Raw genomic sequence first — 11947 nt, forward strand, 5'->3', positions numbered from 1 at the left:
CATAAACACATTTCATTACACCAAATACACAAAATGATGTTCTTTTTAGCAGCATCATATGACCCCTTTAACAGCTGAGCTAAGCTTCACAGCTCAAACTCAGAAAATCTGTCATTCTTTCTCCCTCTCTGTCTCTCTATTCAGCCTGACACAGAAATGCCATCCGCCTCTGATGCTGACCACAAAAACAAGTTATTAAAAGGCTTGAAAGGGGGTATCAATATTCACATGGGGGAATTGAGAGGAGAGGAAATGCAGAAGCCTGACAGCGGGGTGAGCAGTCAGGCTCCTGTCTCACTAAACGATTCAAACACAAATCCATTCAGGTCCTTATGAGCACACCAAGGTGAAAAACATTTACATACAAATACAAATATGCCATGACACATACACACACACACAAAGGCTACAGAAACTGATTAGCATTATTCCTCTTTACTAGAGAGCAAAATCCATCACTATGAATGTGCTGCAATTGATTTGAAATACATTAGCAAATTGTCATCTGAAACCAAGAATTGTACTCCCTAATGAAACGGATGAGAGCTCCCTCTTTCTATTTTCTCTCTCTTCTGTTTACATGCACAAGCCCAAAATTGTTGTACGTTTTCCCCGCATGGAGAAGTGCTCTTAACAAGCGAGGACACTCAACATCAAAGATTTCTGGCTTTTTGTCAGGGTGTTTCAGCTGAACACCAGATTGATTCGTATCGTGTCTCTGTGTGTGTGTGTGTGTGTGTGTGTGTGTGTGTGTGTGTGTGTGTCTGACATCATCCCAAGAGAATACCAGACTGTGTTACAGCAACTGCCCGCTGACACTAGACCTGTTGCCTCCAGATGGCCTCCGCCACACACACACACACATACACACAGCAAAAGAGTGATATCTTTTCATATCTGGTTCAATATTAAGTGTTCTCTTTCACCCTCCATAAGCTCCAATCACTACGAATCTACGATCTGCTGGTACACTATTATGTCTGTAGTTAAAGTCATGAATAGCTCTACATTGTACTGTATTGAAGCAGTCATGCCAATACAGCTTTATTGGACATGCAGAGACAGTCAGAGAGAGATGAATCTATATAAGAATTTAACGACACTATAACGAAAAATCAAGTAAAACTAATTGCAATATGATTGATGCATTAAAGCATAGTTCACCAAAAGAAAATGAAAACAGTCTACGTAATGCAATCTTATAGCTCATGTCTTTTGAAATCCATTTGACTTTATGAAAGTCAGTCTTACAAGCTTTTGAGAGATAAACAGTATTCCTGTCATAGTATACTTGTTATTCCTACCATAGTATACTCCTGTCATACCTACTTATATAATATATAAATAAGTGTGTGTGTGCATATGTGTGTGGATGCGTGGGCGTTTTATATAGAATATATATTTCTAAAATAATGTATTGATTGTTTTAAGATGGAAAACATAAAGAGCAAAAAAAATACAGTATTACAGTAATGAGAATTTAATGAGAGCCATCATTAAGAGTAATGAGAATTTGGAGGGAAAATGTGCTTAAATGTAATAAAAATAATGTCACAGATTTTGACGGTACAAAAATACACCTAATTTTTCTTAGGCAGAGTATAACTTCTTATTTTCTTACTGTTGTTTGTGACACGTTTTTGTGAGGTTCACCCAAAGAGAGAGAGGTAGTCACCAGATGCACTCCACAGCATGGGTTCTGTTTGGCTCGGTGAGCTGATTTGTGCAGGAACTCAGAGGTTTCTATACATTAATTGGTTCCTCGGAGTTCTTGATTTAAATGTTTTTCGGCCGCCAGCATCCCGCCTGTCCGTTAAACACCAACAATCCCTCTCCAGAGTCCCATCTCTTGCTCGTTTTTCTCATCCGCTCTCAGGATTACCTCACTGTCTGGCATCTCTCCTCCTGCCCTCTGTCCTTTGCCCTCTCCCTCTTTCTCCCTTTCCCATCTTGAGCCCCACATTCATTTCAGGGCTACTTTGTTCAGTGTCTCTCCCTCGCTCATGCATGATTGCGTCCTGCGGGTCACAGAATGCGGTAAGCTGTTAATTACCTTGAGACTGTGAACGAGCCGCTTGGACAGAGACAGAAAAGAGAGAATTGGAGGAAAAGTAAAGTCCATAAACACAGAGATGGTTAAACATCTAACAGTGGCGCTGGACTGTGCAAACAGCTCTGCCTAGCTCTGCTCTGCCAGCTCTGCCAGATTTCCAGTTTAGAGGAAAGACAGAATTGTGTTCTGGGTAAAATCACCTCTGTAGGGACAAAGAGATGCTGTAAAACGAACATCCTCAGGTGTTTTTAACCACAGAAAAGCGGGAATGCGTCCTCAGAGGCTCAGTGAGTCATCTATGGCTTCATCCTCCTCATCAACACGCACACTTCCTGTCTACCTGAGAGACTGTGTTCTCACACCAGCTGCAGAGCAGCGCCAGCCAAAAACACCAAGCAACAATGTGAGGATTTTTGTGTTTGAGTGTGTGTGCATGTGTGTGTAGGTGAGATCAAGAGAGTGATAGACAGATGTAGCCTGAGGTGAGATGAAGAAAAAAAAAAAGATTTAGTGTGTGTAAATCTGTTTAATATGACCTGGTGTTAAGATAAATCTCGAATGAGGGGTACAGTGATAAATATAGGTTTAAACAAAGTCCTAAATATTTGTGATCTGATTCAAACCACATTTGGAGGTAGTCGAAAGCTTGTGGTCCTATTGTATTTGTAGTGCAAATCGACCTGGACAGTAGTGAAGGACTGGCCATTCACCTGTCAATCAAAGCCTGCTCTTAAACAGTGGTTTGCAAACCCCTAAGAATCATGAGGGAACTGCAGGGGGTTCACAAGTTGATGAAAAGCTAATAATTAATCATAAAAATGTAAAACTAAGGGTTTAAAATAAATCGTTCGTCCTACACAAAAAAACTGGGAATGCCCATTTGTATACATCCATAAAGATTCACAGAACTTCTCTGGTTTGACTGACATCAACATGCAGCAACACATAAATATCACGCAAAGCATTCATCTGAAATTCAGACCAATATATGTTGCATATTTGAAAGCAATCGTTTTTATACCCTTTATCAACATGCAGCAATACACTAGCATAAGAAGTGAGTCAAGTGACAAAAGTCACAAAATTAGAGACCCTCCCTTGAAATCCAATCACAAGTGGTCACGGGAGACACATTTGAGATGCAAATAAAAAAACAGGTGTAAACACTGATATGTCTCATTTGACCACTTGTGATTGGATCACCAGAAATGAATGGTAATATCAGGTGTAAACAGGTCTTGTGTGAGTGTATGGGTTACAGTCCCATCGACTCTCTTTCTTCTCTGACTGGCAGTGTTTTTCCCAGTTCCTCATTGTTGCCTCTTGTTAGCATCTCCCCTCATTAACAAATCTTTCTGCCACCAATGCGTGAGAGAGATGTGACTGGGCCTCAGAGAATGAGAAAGGCAGCAGTGAAACACATTCACACACATACAATCTAGTTTTTTCTATTTGACACTTTCTTACCCTCTCACACATCCTCTGTCTGTCTCTCTCACACACACTCGGTTTATTCACGCCCATGCAGGCTAACAATCTCCTGTCGCCCACCATCTTTTCTCATCACCTCGTTCTCTCAGCCGAAGGCCTAGAATCGCATTCAGCATCTCCTTTCACAGCTCTCTCTGTGTTCTGAAAGAGTCACACACAACCCCCCGCACACAAAACTCTTTCAATCTCTGATATCCTGCCTGATGTTTATGCATAGAGGTGTATTTATGTAGCTTATACAACAACTGTAAAAACAGCTTGGACAAAAAGAGAAGGGTGGGATGAGAATAAAAGGGAATGGGGAAAAGAAGGAAATGAGAAAGCAAAAGAAAAGAAAAAGGAATTAAAAAACCTGAAGGAAATGGAGAGGGAAATTAAAAGGAAGTAGAAGTAATAGGAAAAGGAGGAAAGAGGGAAGGGAAGGGAAGGGAAGGAATAGAAACAAAGGACAAAGAACAAGGAAATGAAAAGGAGGGAGAAGTCAAAGAAAGAAGAAGTAAAAGGAAGGGATGGAAAGCAAAATAAACAAATGGAAAAAAGGACACAAAGAACGGAAGTAAAAGAAAAAGACAGCAAAAAAGACAAAAAGAAAAAGGGAGAAAAGGAAATAAATGGACAAAGGATAATTAGAAAAAGAAAAGAATGAAAGGAAAAGGAAAAGGAAACACCTTCATCAGACTAAGTAACAATGTCCACACTCACCTAATTATTGTTTTTGCAGTGTAAATTCTAAACTCACTTATTTTGCTCCACTTGAAAGAAGTGAAAAATCAGAAACAGAGCAGAAGAGAAAAATAACAAAATGAAAGATAGAGGCTGAATGTGTGATTAAACTGCAGGGAGAAGGGATCTTCGCTGAGGGGGAATGGAAGAGAAGCTCCATTAGATTTTAATGGGAGGAGCCATGACCTGCAGCACCACCTTATAGCAGGTCAGGAGAAGGGTTAGCCCTCCAGGGTCAGAAGAATCATGGGAAATAAGGTTTTTAGAGGTCACTGGTTAATGCGTTTATTGCTCCCTCACTTCAACTTCTATACTAACCTTCAACAGGCATAAACATGTGATGGGAAAACAGGGAATTGTGAGACCAGGCTGGTGAAAGATCAGGTGGGCATCACAACTTGCGGTTTTTGTGCAGGCCCAGCGTGCTGCTCACCTTCTTTCAGCAAGCTCTACATGCTAAGTGAGAACATTGTTCCGGTCAATTTGTTCCTTTCAGAGCCCCAGTGGGCAGTGTCCTTTAGCCTGACAGCACACTGAGAGAAAGCACTCTGTCTGGAAGGGTCTGACATCAAGACAAGAGTGAGGGAGAGACAGAAAGCCATAGGGAGAGAAAGAAAGAGCAAGCGCTGTGCCAAAAAGGGAGGGACGACGAAAGGGACGGTTTGAGATATGGAGAAATTGAGGGCTGACAAAAGGAAAAAAGAAAAGGGAAGGAAACCGGGCGACAGTAAAAGACCGATAAAGAGGACACAAATGACATGGAGGGAGTTAAGGGGCCCTGCATTGGGGAGTGCGAGTGAACGGCTCCCCTCCGAGAAAGGACCGCCCTACAAAGGGGCCGTGGGGGGGTTAAGCAGCCGCAGGTGATGCAAAACCCCAAGGGCAACTGCGAGCGTGCATGTGTGCTTGACCGTGCATGTGCCCCCTGTGCCCACAGCACCTGTTCCCTCGGCACACTGGCCTCAACACTTGCACTGAGGGGTGAAGTGCGGCTGTTGGGGGGAAAGGGCTAACTTGAACAGGGCACCTATTCAAGAAAACTTGGAACACCCTCTCTATTTCCCTTCATCCTCCTCTTCTAATCCCTCCCAATCACATTTTTGAATATCCTTCGAATTACATCCCAGTAAAATCAGCAGGATGTTTGCTCGAGCTCACTGCATGTTGGGAAAGTTGCACATCTCAACCTAAGGCTGGTAATAAAACAGCTATGTGTTTGCTGTGGATTAGAACGGCTCCGCTGAACAGCCTGTTAAGATGTAAAGTTTATTAAAGACATACAAAAAAAACAACGGCAGCAGAAGAATTGAAGTTGTTGAGAACAAGAACAGAAACATAACTGGGTCAATAACATGACTAACTTTTTGTCCTATCGGTTTATTCAAAAATACATTAAAAATTCTTCTCCCACACATACAACCACTTGAATACACCTATTTTATAATAAGCAAGTTTTTAATTTCTGAATGAAAAAAAATAATTTTGTTGAACTTATGATTCCTTTTTTGGGGGCATACAGGCTAAAATGTTAGGGTGAAATTCTATAAAATAAAAAAATCTCCATTGGAAAATAATTAGAAAATATTCCAAATATTATATTACTATTTCTTTGAAAAAAAAATCTTGTGGTCCAACCAACTTGCAGAAAGAAAAAAACAACAACATTTAACAGGAAATTATTTCATAGACTATGTGGCAAGGTCGATAAGAAGTCAATTTCAAATGTATATACTTTAATTTATTTATTAAAATTCCAACCACCTTTAAAAGAATATTTAAAAACTTTTTTGGAAAGTAATGGATGTGTACCCTCACATGTATTGTACGGAATCATCTTTTTTTTTTCTACTTAATGGTTATACCACTTGACATTATCAAACGGAAGCTTTTCTTGAAAATAGTATCAAAGTGTTTTTAAGTTTTTAAATGCATACAAAGAGCACACTTCTAAGAACCTGCTGAACTGAAATGTTTTAAACTAGATTTTTAAAGATCATGGGCACTCTTATACATCATTGACCCAACTACAGAGCAAGTGACTGCTTCATTTCTTGCTCATAAAAAAACTGTGCAGCGCAACAATTGAAGTTAAAAAGGGAACACTGAAACCAATCTATTCCGAGTTGTACACTTCCTGTGCACTTCACACATTGTGTGCTGTGGTGCTAATGATAATTTAGTGTGTAATGAGCGGTTTTGTATGTGTGCTCAAAGAGGTCAATGGAACTCTCACACAAATGCCACCCTCAGTCATGAATCATGGGCCTCAGGGACTGTCGAAATGAAAAAAATGTGAGCGCTTAAACTGGACTGAAACCAAACAAAGAAGATGGATGATGATAACCCAATTAACAATGCAAAAACTGAACAGCTCTAATGACTGTTATCGTGCTTGAGACCTTTAGTCATGTAGACAGTGAGAAAATTGAGTTTTTGCCTCAAAAGAACAATTCCTGTCCAATAAGCCAGAGTTGTTGGTGGAGAAAGCAGGCTGCTATCCTATCCACATCTTACCTTTCCTTCACTAACGGACATTGTCTCCACTTTTCAACTCCTTTCTCATCTGCTCTCTCTCCCGGGTTTTTTAAAAAGCTCTCACCCTTAGGGACTTCACTCCTTCTTTCTCTTTTTCCAGTCCACAAACCTTAAAGGATAACAAAAGACAGCGCAATGGCTATTTGAATTTGAAACAGGGAGACTATGACAAAAACCGTGTCTCACAGCAAAGCAGCAGACGGACCGGTGCTGAAGAACCAGCCATTCATGAAAATTCACCCTCATTTTGAGAAAGGAAGATAAAAAAATACTATTCTGACACAATGCGACCCATTTAGTTGGTGGAAAATGAACAGCTGTTAAATGGGTGTATGGTCAAACACCTGGATGATATGGCAAGTAAAACAAACACGCATAAACACCAACCACACTCTCTTAGATTCAAGGTGCCTATCAAGAACTGTATTCGACTGTAAATGAGCTATGTGGTTCTTTGTAGACTAAAAGAGCTCTTGATGTTTTATTATAGGGTTTTCAGATCAGTGTGCTGGTGTGTGGGTTCTAAAAGCTCATAGAGAAAGAACATAGGCTTCCTAAAGAACTACAGATTAAATAGCTCTCTGTGAAACTTAAATAGGTCCTGCTATGAAATCTGACAGTAATATCCTTCTGGTTGTAATTGGAACCTTTATTTTTAAGAGTGCAGCTCTAAATGTCAGTTCATGAGAAACAGGGTGAATGAGGAAAGAACAATGAAACCTAGATTTACGTTCCATTTAACAGCTACCGTTCACAGTTTTTACAACTGGTTTTAGTCATAATTGCATTTCTAAATATAGTGCATTTTTAAAAGTCTTCAAACAGTCAGCACAACAGAAAAGCCTGCAGACTAAACTATAAATCATTTTGTTACTGCATTCAATGACCACATCATTCAAAATTCATGAAATCTTTTCTCACTCAGACAACCACGATATGAGTCTACACATTCTCAAAACTGTCTCAAAAATATTCACAAGTTGCAAGAACAAGAGCAAGTTCAAGAATCTGCTATCTTTTTGTACAGAAAGGAAAAACAGGCCAACCACATGATTTCCCTTTGAGCTGACAACATTTTGCTGTCAATTTTGCTATCATCAATTCAAAAGAGCCCATCTTTGAAATGTCATGTAAACATTTTTCTAGGATCAACACAGAAGGCATTCAGAGTGATATAGATGCATTATGTTTCCATATTGGTGCCAGTCTATTGGATTAAAGGTGGATGTGTTGCACAGATATGCGCAGATGCTTGTTTTTGTTTTACAGTATCAGAGCTACATTTTTTTAGTGGAATTACCACATGCAAAAAGTAAGGCATGCTGAAGCATAAAATTTGTGTGTTTTTTTCTTGTACTGCTGCATGCAACAAAGTGTCGTTCTTGTTTTACAAAAGACTCCTGGTTTCTGTTTTTTAAAAAAAGACCTTGAAATTCTCAGTGTTTTGATGAGTGTGAATGTTAGTCAGGTTATGGCAGAATGAGTTCATTTGTTTAGGGGATTTAAGTGCATTTGAGATCAAGTTACAAAAGAAAACTGTGTGAAGAGTTTGGAGAAAGTACACTCAGTTTTGAGAAATGCACTTATCCACTTGTAAAAGACTGCACAAACGCAGTCGACCTGAGAGCAAAAAGCTACATTAAAATAATAAATCGAGGCATACAAGAGAAATACAATTTTAAGACTAGCATTTGCTAAAATAAATGTCATAACTTAGAACTCAAACTAATTGTAATAATGATCAAATATGCTGCAAGTAAAGTGATATTACTGTCAACACAAATCTTTTCAAGACAATTACTGTAAAATGTGAACAACTGTTAATAATTAATTTCTATTCCTCCATCCGTATGCTTCAACACCTCGAATTTCATGGACAAGATCAAATCAGAACAACCAACAATTCTCTAAATCATGTCTGAATATAAAAATCACAACAATATTCTAAGACTAATATCCTTATATGTAAAAACAGTACAATTCAGGGGCGCTCGCCGAACCAAGCCCATCATCGCAATAGTGAGATGGAGAGGAAAACCCCGCAACAACTTCTTCAATACAGAACAGAAGCTTATAATTTGGTAAACCAGCACACTTACCGAGCAGCCGCGGGAAACGGTGAGCCCGGTTCTCTGTGAATGACTCGCCTCCTCGGGACTATAATCCAGAATGACTGAGAGGAAAAGAGAAGAGAGGAGAGGAGGGGAGAGGAGGGGTCCGCGTGAAATCTACTGCTCTCTATCGCACCTGTCTCTGTGCAGATCTGATCCCTGATCTGACATCCTTAAGACAACTGTTTCCAAACCCCCAACAACTAACCCCCGCCCCAACGTACACAACGACACCTGTCCCCGGGTAAAAAACACCGCGCAACAAAGCTCGTTTATGCTACTCGTGAACAAATGGCAACCCTGGCTTGGTCCTGCAGCCGATGTAGGCTATTCCCCTTCGGACAGCCATCCAGTATCCAAGAAGTTGTTTGCTATAAGCGGGGATAAACTGCCTTATGTCTAACAAATGATGGCAAAAACAGTCCACGCCAGCGCAACCAGCTGTGCCTTATGAAAACGTGTCTGTCTGGGCTGAAAACACTTGCCTTATCAATCAACTACCGCTACAGTAGTTCTTCAGTGCTGCGCCAGTAGAATGTACACGCTCCTGAGCGCGTGGACAAAAAGGCAAGTTCGTTTGTTTGGTGCGCGCGTCGCTGCCTATGATTTGAGTCCAGCCTCTAGACTCCCGTTAACGCCAGCGCAACCAGCTGTGCCTTATGAAAACGTGTCTGTCTGGGCTTAAAACACTTGCCTTATCAATCAACTACCGCTACAGTAGTTCTTCAGTGCTGCGCCAGTAGAATGTACACGCTCCTGAGCGCGTGGACAAAAGGCACGTTCGTTTGTTTGGTGCGCGCGTCGCTGCCTATGATTTGAGTCCAGCCTCTAGACTCCCGTTACAGGAAACTCTTATTGTCTGGCAGAAACGTAATATTTCCAGCAATCCCTGGCGTGTAGCCCGCGGCGTTTGGTCTGAGAGAGAAAGATCACGCGTTTGCTATCTCAGCGCTGTTGTAAGTCTGTCACCCACAGCTATTCAAACGCAAGTCAATGCCAAAACCTGACGCAGAATAGAGCTGCGGACTGGAGCGGAATTAATTTGTTGTTAATCACTTGGGGTTAGGAAATAAATCAGCGATACTTGGATGAGGGGATTAGTCTTGGTTTAGAAGCGCAAGTGGCAACGTAAGTGAATTTAATTTAGAGACCAAGAGAGCGAGCGAGCGAGCTTGAAAAGCATCAAAATAAAGTCATCTTTTGACTGCAGAGGCAGTTTAAAATATAAGGTTTAAATATGAATATACAAACATGAAATATTAATAATAAAAATACCAATAGCCTACATTATAAATGAGAAATGAGAATACATATTCTATCGTGACAATGAAAAAGTTGAAGGCTAGAAACATATTTTACGCAATTAAAGGGGTCATATGATGTTGCTAAAAAGAACATTATTTTGTGTATTTGGTGTAATGAAATGTGTTTATGCGGTTTAAGGTGCAAAAAACACATTATTTTCCACATACTGTACATTATTGTTTCTCCTCTATGCCCCGCCTTTCTGAAACGCGTCGATTTTTACAGAGCTCATCGGTCTGAAAAGCGAGGTGTGCTCTGATTGGCCAACTATCCAGTGCGTTGTAATTGGCCGAATACCTCAAGCGTGTGACGGAAATGTTACGCCCCTTACCATACTGTGATGGCGTGTCCCGGCCGGAGTGATGAGACAAAAACATTAAAACCCATTATAAACGAGGCATTTGTTGCATCCAGTGGGGACATAATTACGGATTATAATGAAAGTAATTTCGCTTTCACAACGAAACGCACAGCGTCACACATGGCGGGCTAGGGTGAGCGGAGGCCGGCTTGAGTGAGCGGCCGGTGGGCTTGAGTAAGGAACGGCCGGCAGGCTTGAGAACTGCGCGGCCGGCGGATTCAACGAAGGAGCGGCCGGCGGGCTTGTGGCAACCACATGTGACGACCCCGGGCTGGACTCCACTTTGTCGCGAGAATAAAAGTTACGCCTCCTTTCTTTGCGTGAACATTTGGGCGGCGTTATGCAAATCTTCCCACATTGTGACGTAGACATGTGGGGGCGTGTTAGAATGAGCCGTTTTAGGTAGGCGTGGTTGACTCTTAACTTTTATAAAGAATATCTCTTTGGATTTGAGACTTTAGTCTTTGCAACTTTACAGATCTTCTTTATGCACCAAGAGCTCGTAACACTCCAAAGAAAAAGGAAAAATTGTAATCGCATCATATGACCCCTTTAAGCAAACCAAAGCAATGTCCCATTTTAAAGTCACCATTAAATCAAAATTGACAATTTTATTTTATTTTATTTATTATTTTTTTAATGGAATACTGCAGTTTTTATTATAGATGATTCCTCTGTGCACATCATTATTTTTTAAAAATGTACGTGCCTTCGTAATCAAAATTTCTCTCTTCCTAGCAATCACATTTCTTCTCTGATGATGTGTGCACTGCCATGAGGGCGGGACAATAATACAATCCCACCCTTCCAGCAACCTGTCCAGTCAATTCCCGATTGCCCTTTTTTTCTCGTTTAAGATGCCGTTTCAATTGAATTCACATAGACATGTGCACCAAAGGACGTTAAGTATGATGATAAATAACTATAAATTCCATTTTATTAATTGTTCTAATTCTTTGACAATATGGCACTCCACACCACAATTACAATGAAAGCGCCACAAAGGAAAAATATCGTGAGAATAGCTTTCAGAATGAATTCCACCTGATGAACAATAAGAACATTGACAGCCAATCAGAATCCACTCGACAGTACACCTGCTATATGAATTACAGTCTGACATACTTTGGAAAGCGACAACGAATACAAGCATTTGGGTTCACATATTTGCATAAAGTAGGCTATGTTTCATAGTACATAGCTGCAATAGAGCCTTCTTTTTAGTGTTTGAGGGCTGCCATATTTTTATATTTTAGTACAGCTTTATGCTGCATTGTCTTTACACTGAATTTGAAGCAAGTACACGTAAAGATGGCTTAAACACTCAAGATGATAATCTTTTTCTTTCTGTTATGCACATATCAGGGG

General features: G+C 40.5%; 1 long non-coding RNA gene across 1 annotated transcript in view; it reads right to left on the reverse strand.

Moving 5' to 3' along the window:
* Positions 1-9525, reverse strand: part of LOC107700087 (uncharacterized) — a 67314-nt gene extending 57789 nt beyond the window's left edge. The window contains exon 1 of the long non-coding RNA XR_001635518.1: positions 8902-9525. This is a non-coding gene — a long non-coding RNA (uncharacterized LOC107700087). The remainder of the gene's footprint in view (positions 1-8901) is intronic.
* Between the last annotated feature and the right edge of the window lie 2422 nt (positions 9526-11947).

This window comes from Sinocyclocheilus anshuiensis, unplaced genomic scaffold (assembly GCF_001515605.1).
Source record: "Sinocyclocheilus anshuiensis isolate Anshui unplaced genomic scaffold, SAMN03320099.WGS_v1.1 scaffold477, whole genome shotgun sequence".
NCBI classification, from domain to species: Eukaryota; Metazoa; Chordata; class Actinopteri; order Cypriniformes; family Cyprinidae; genus Sinocyclocheilus; species Sinocyclocheilus anshuiensis.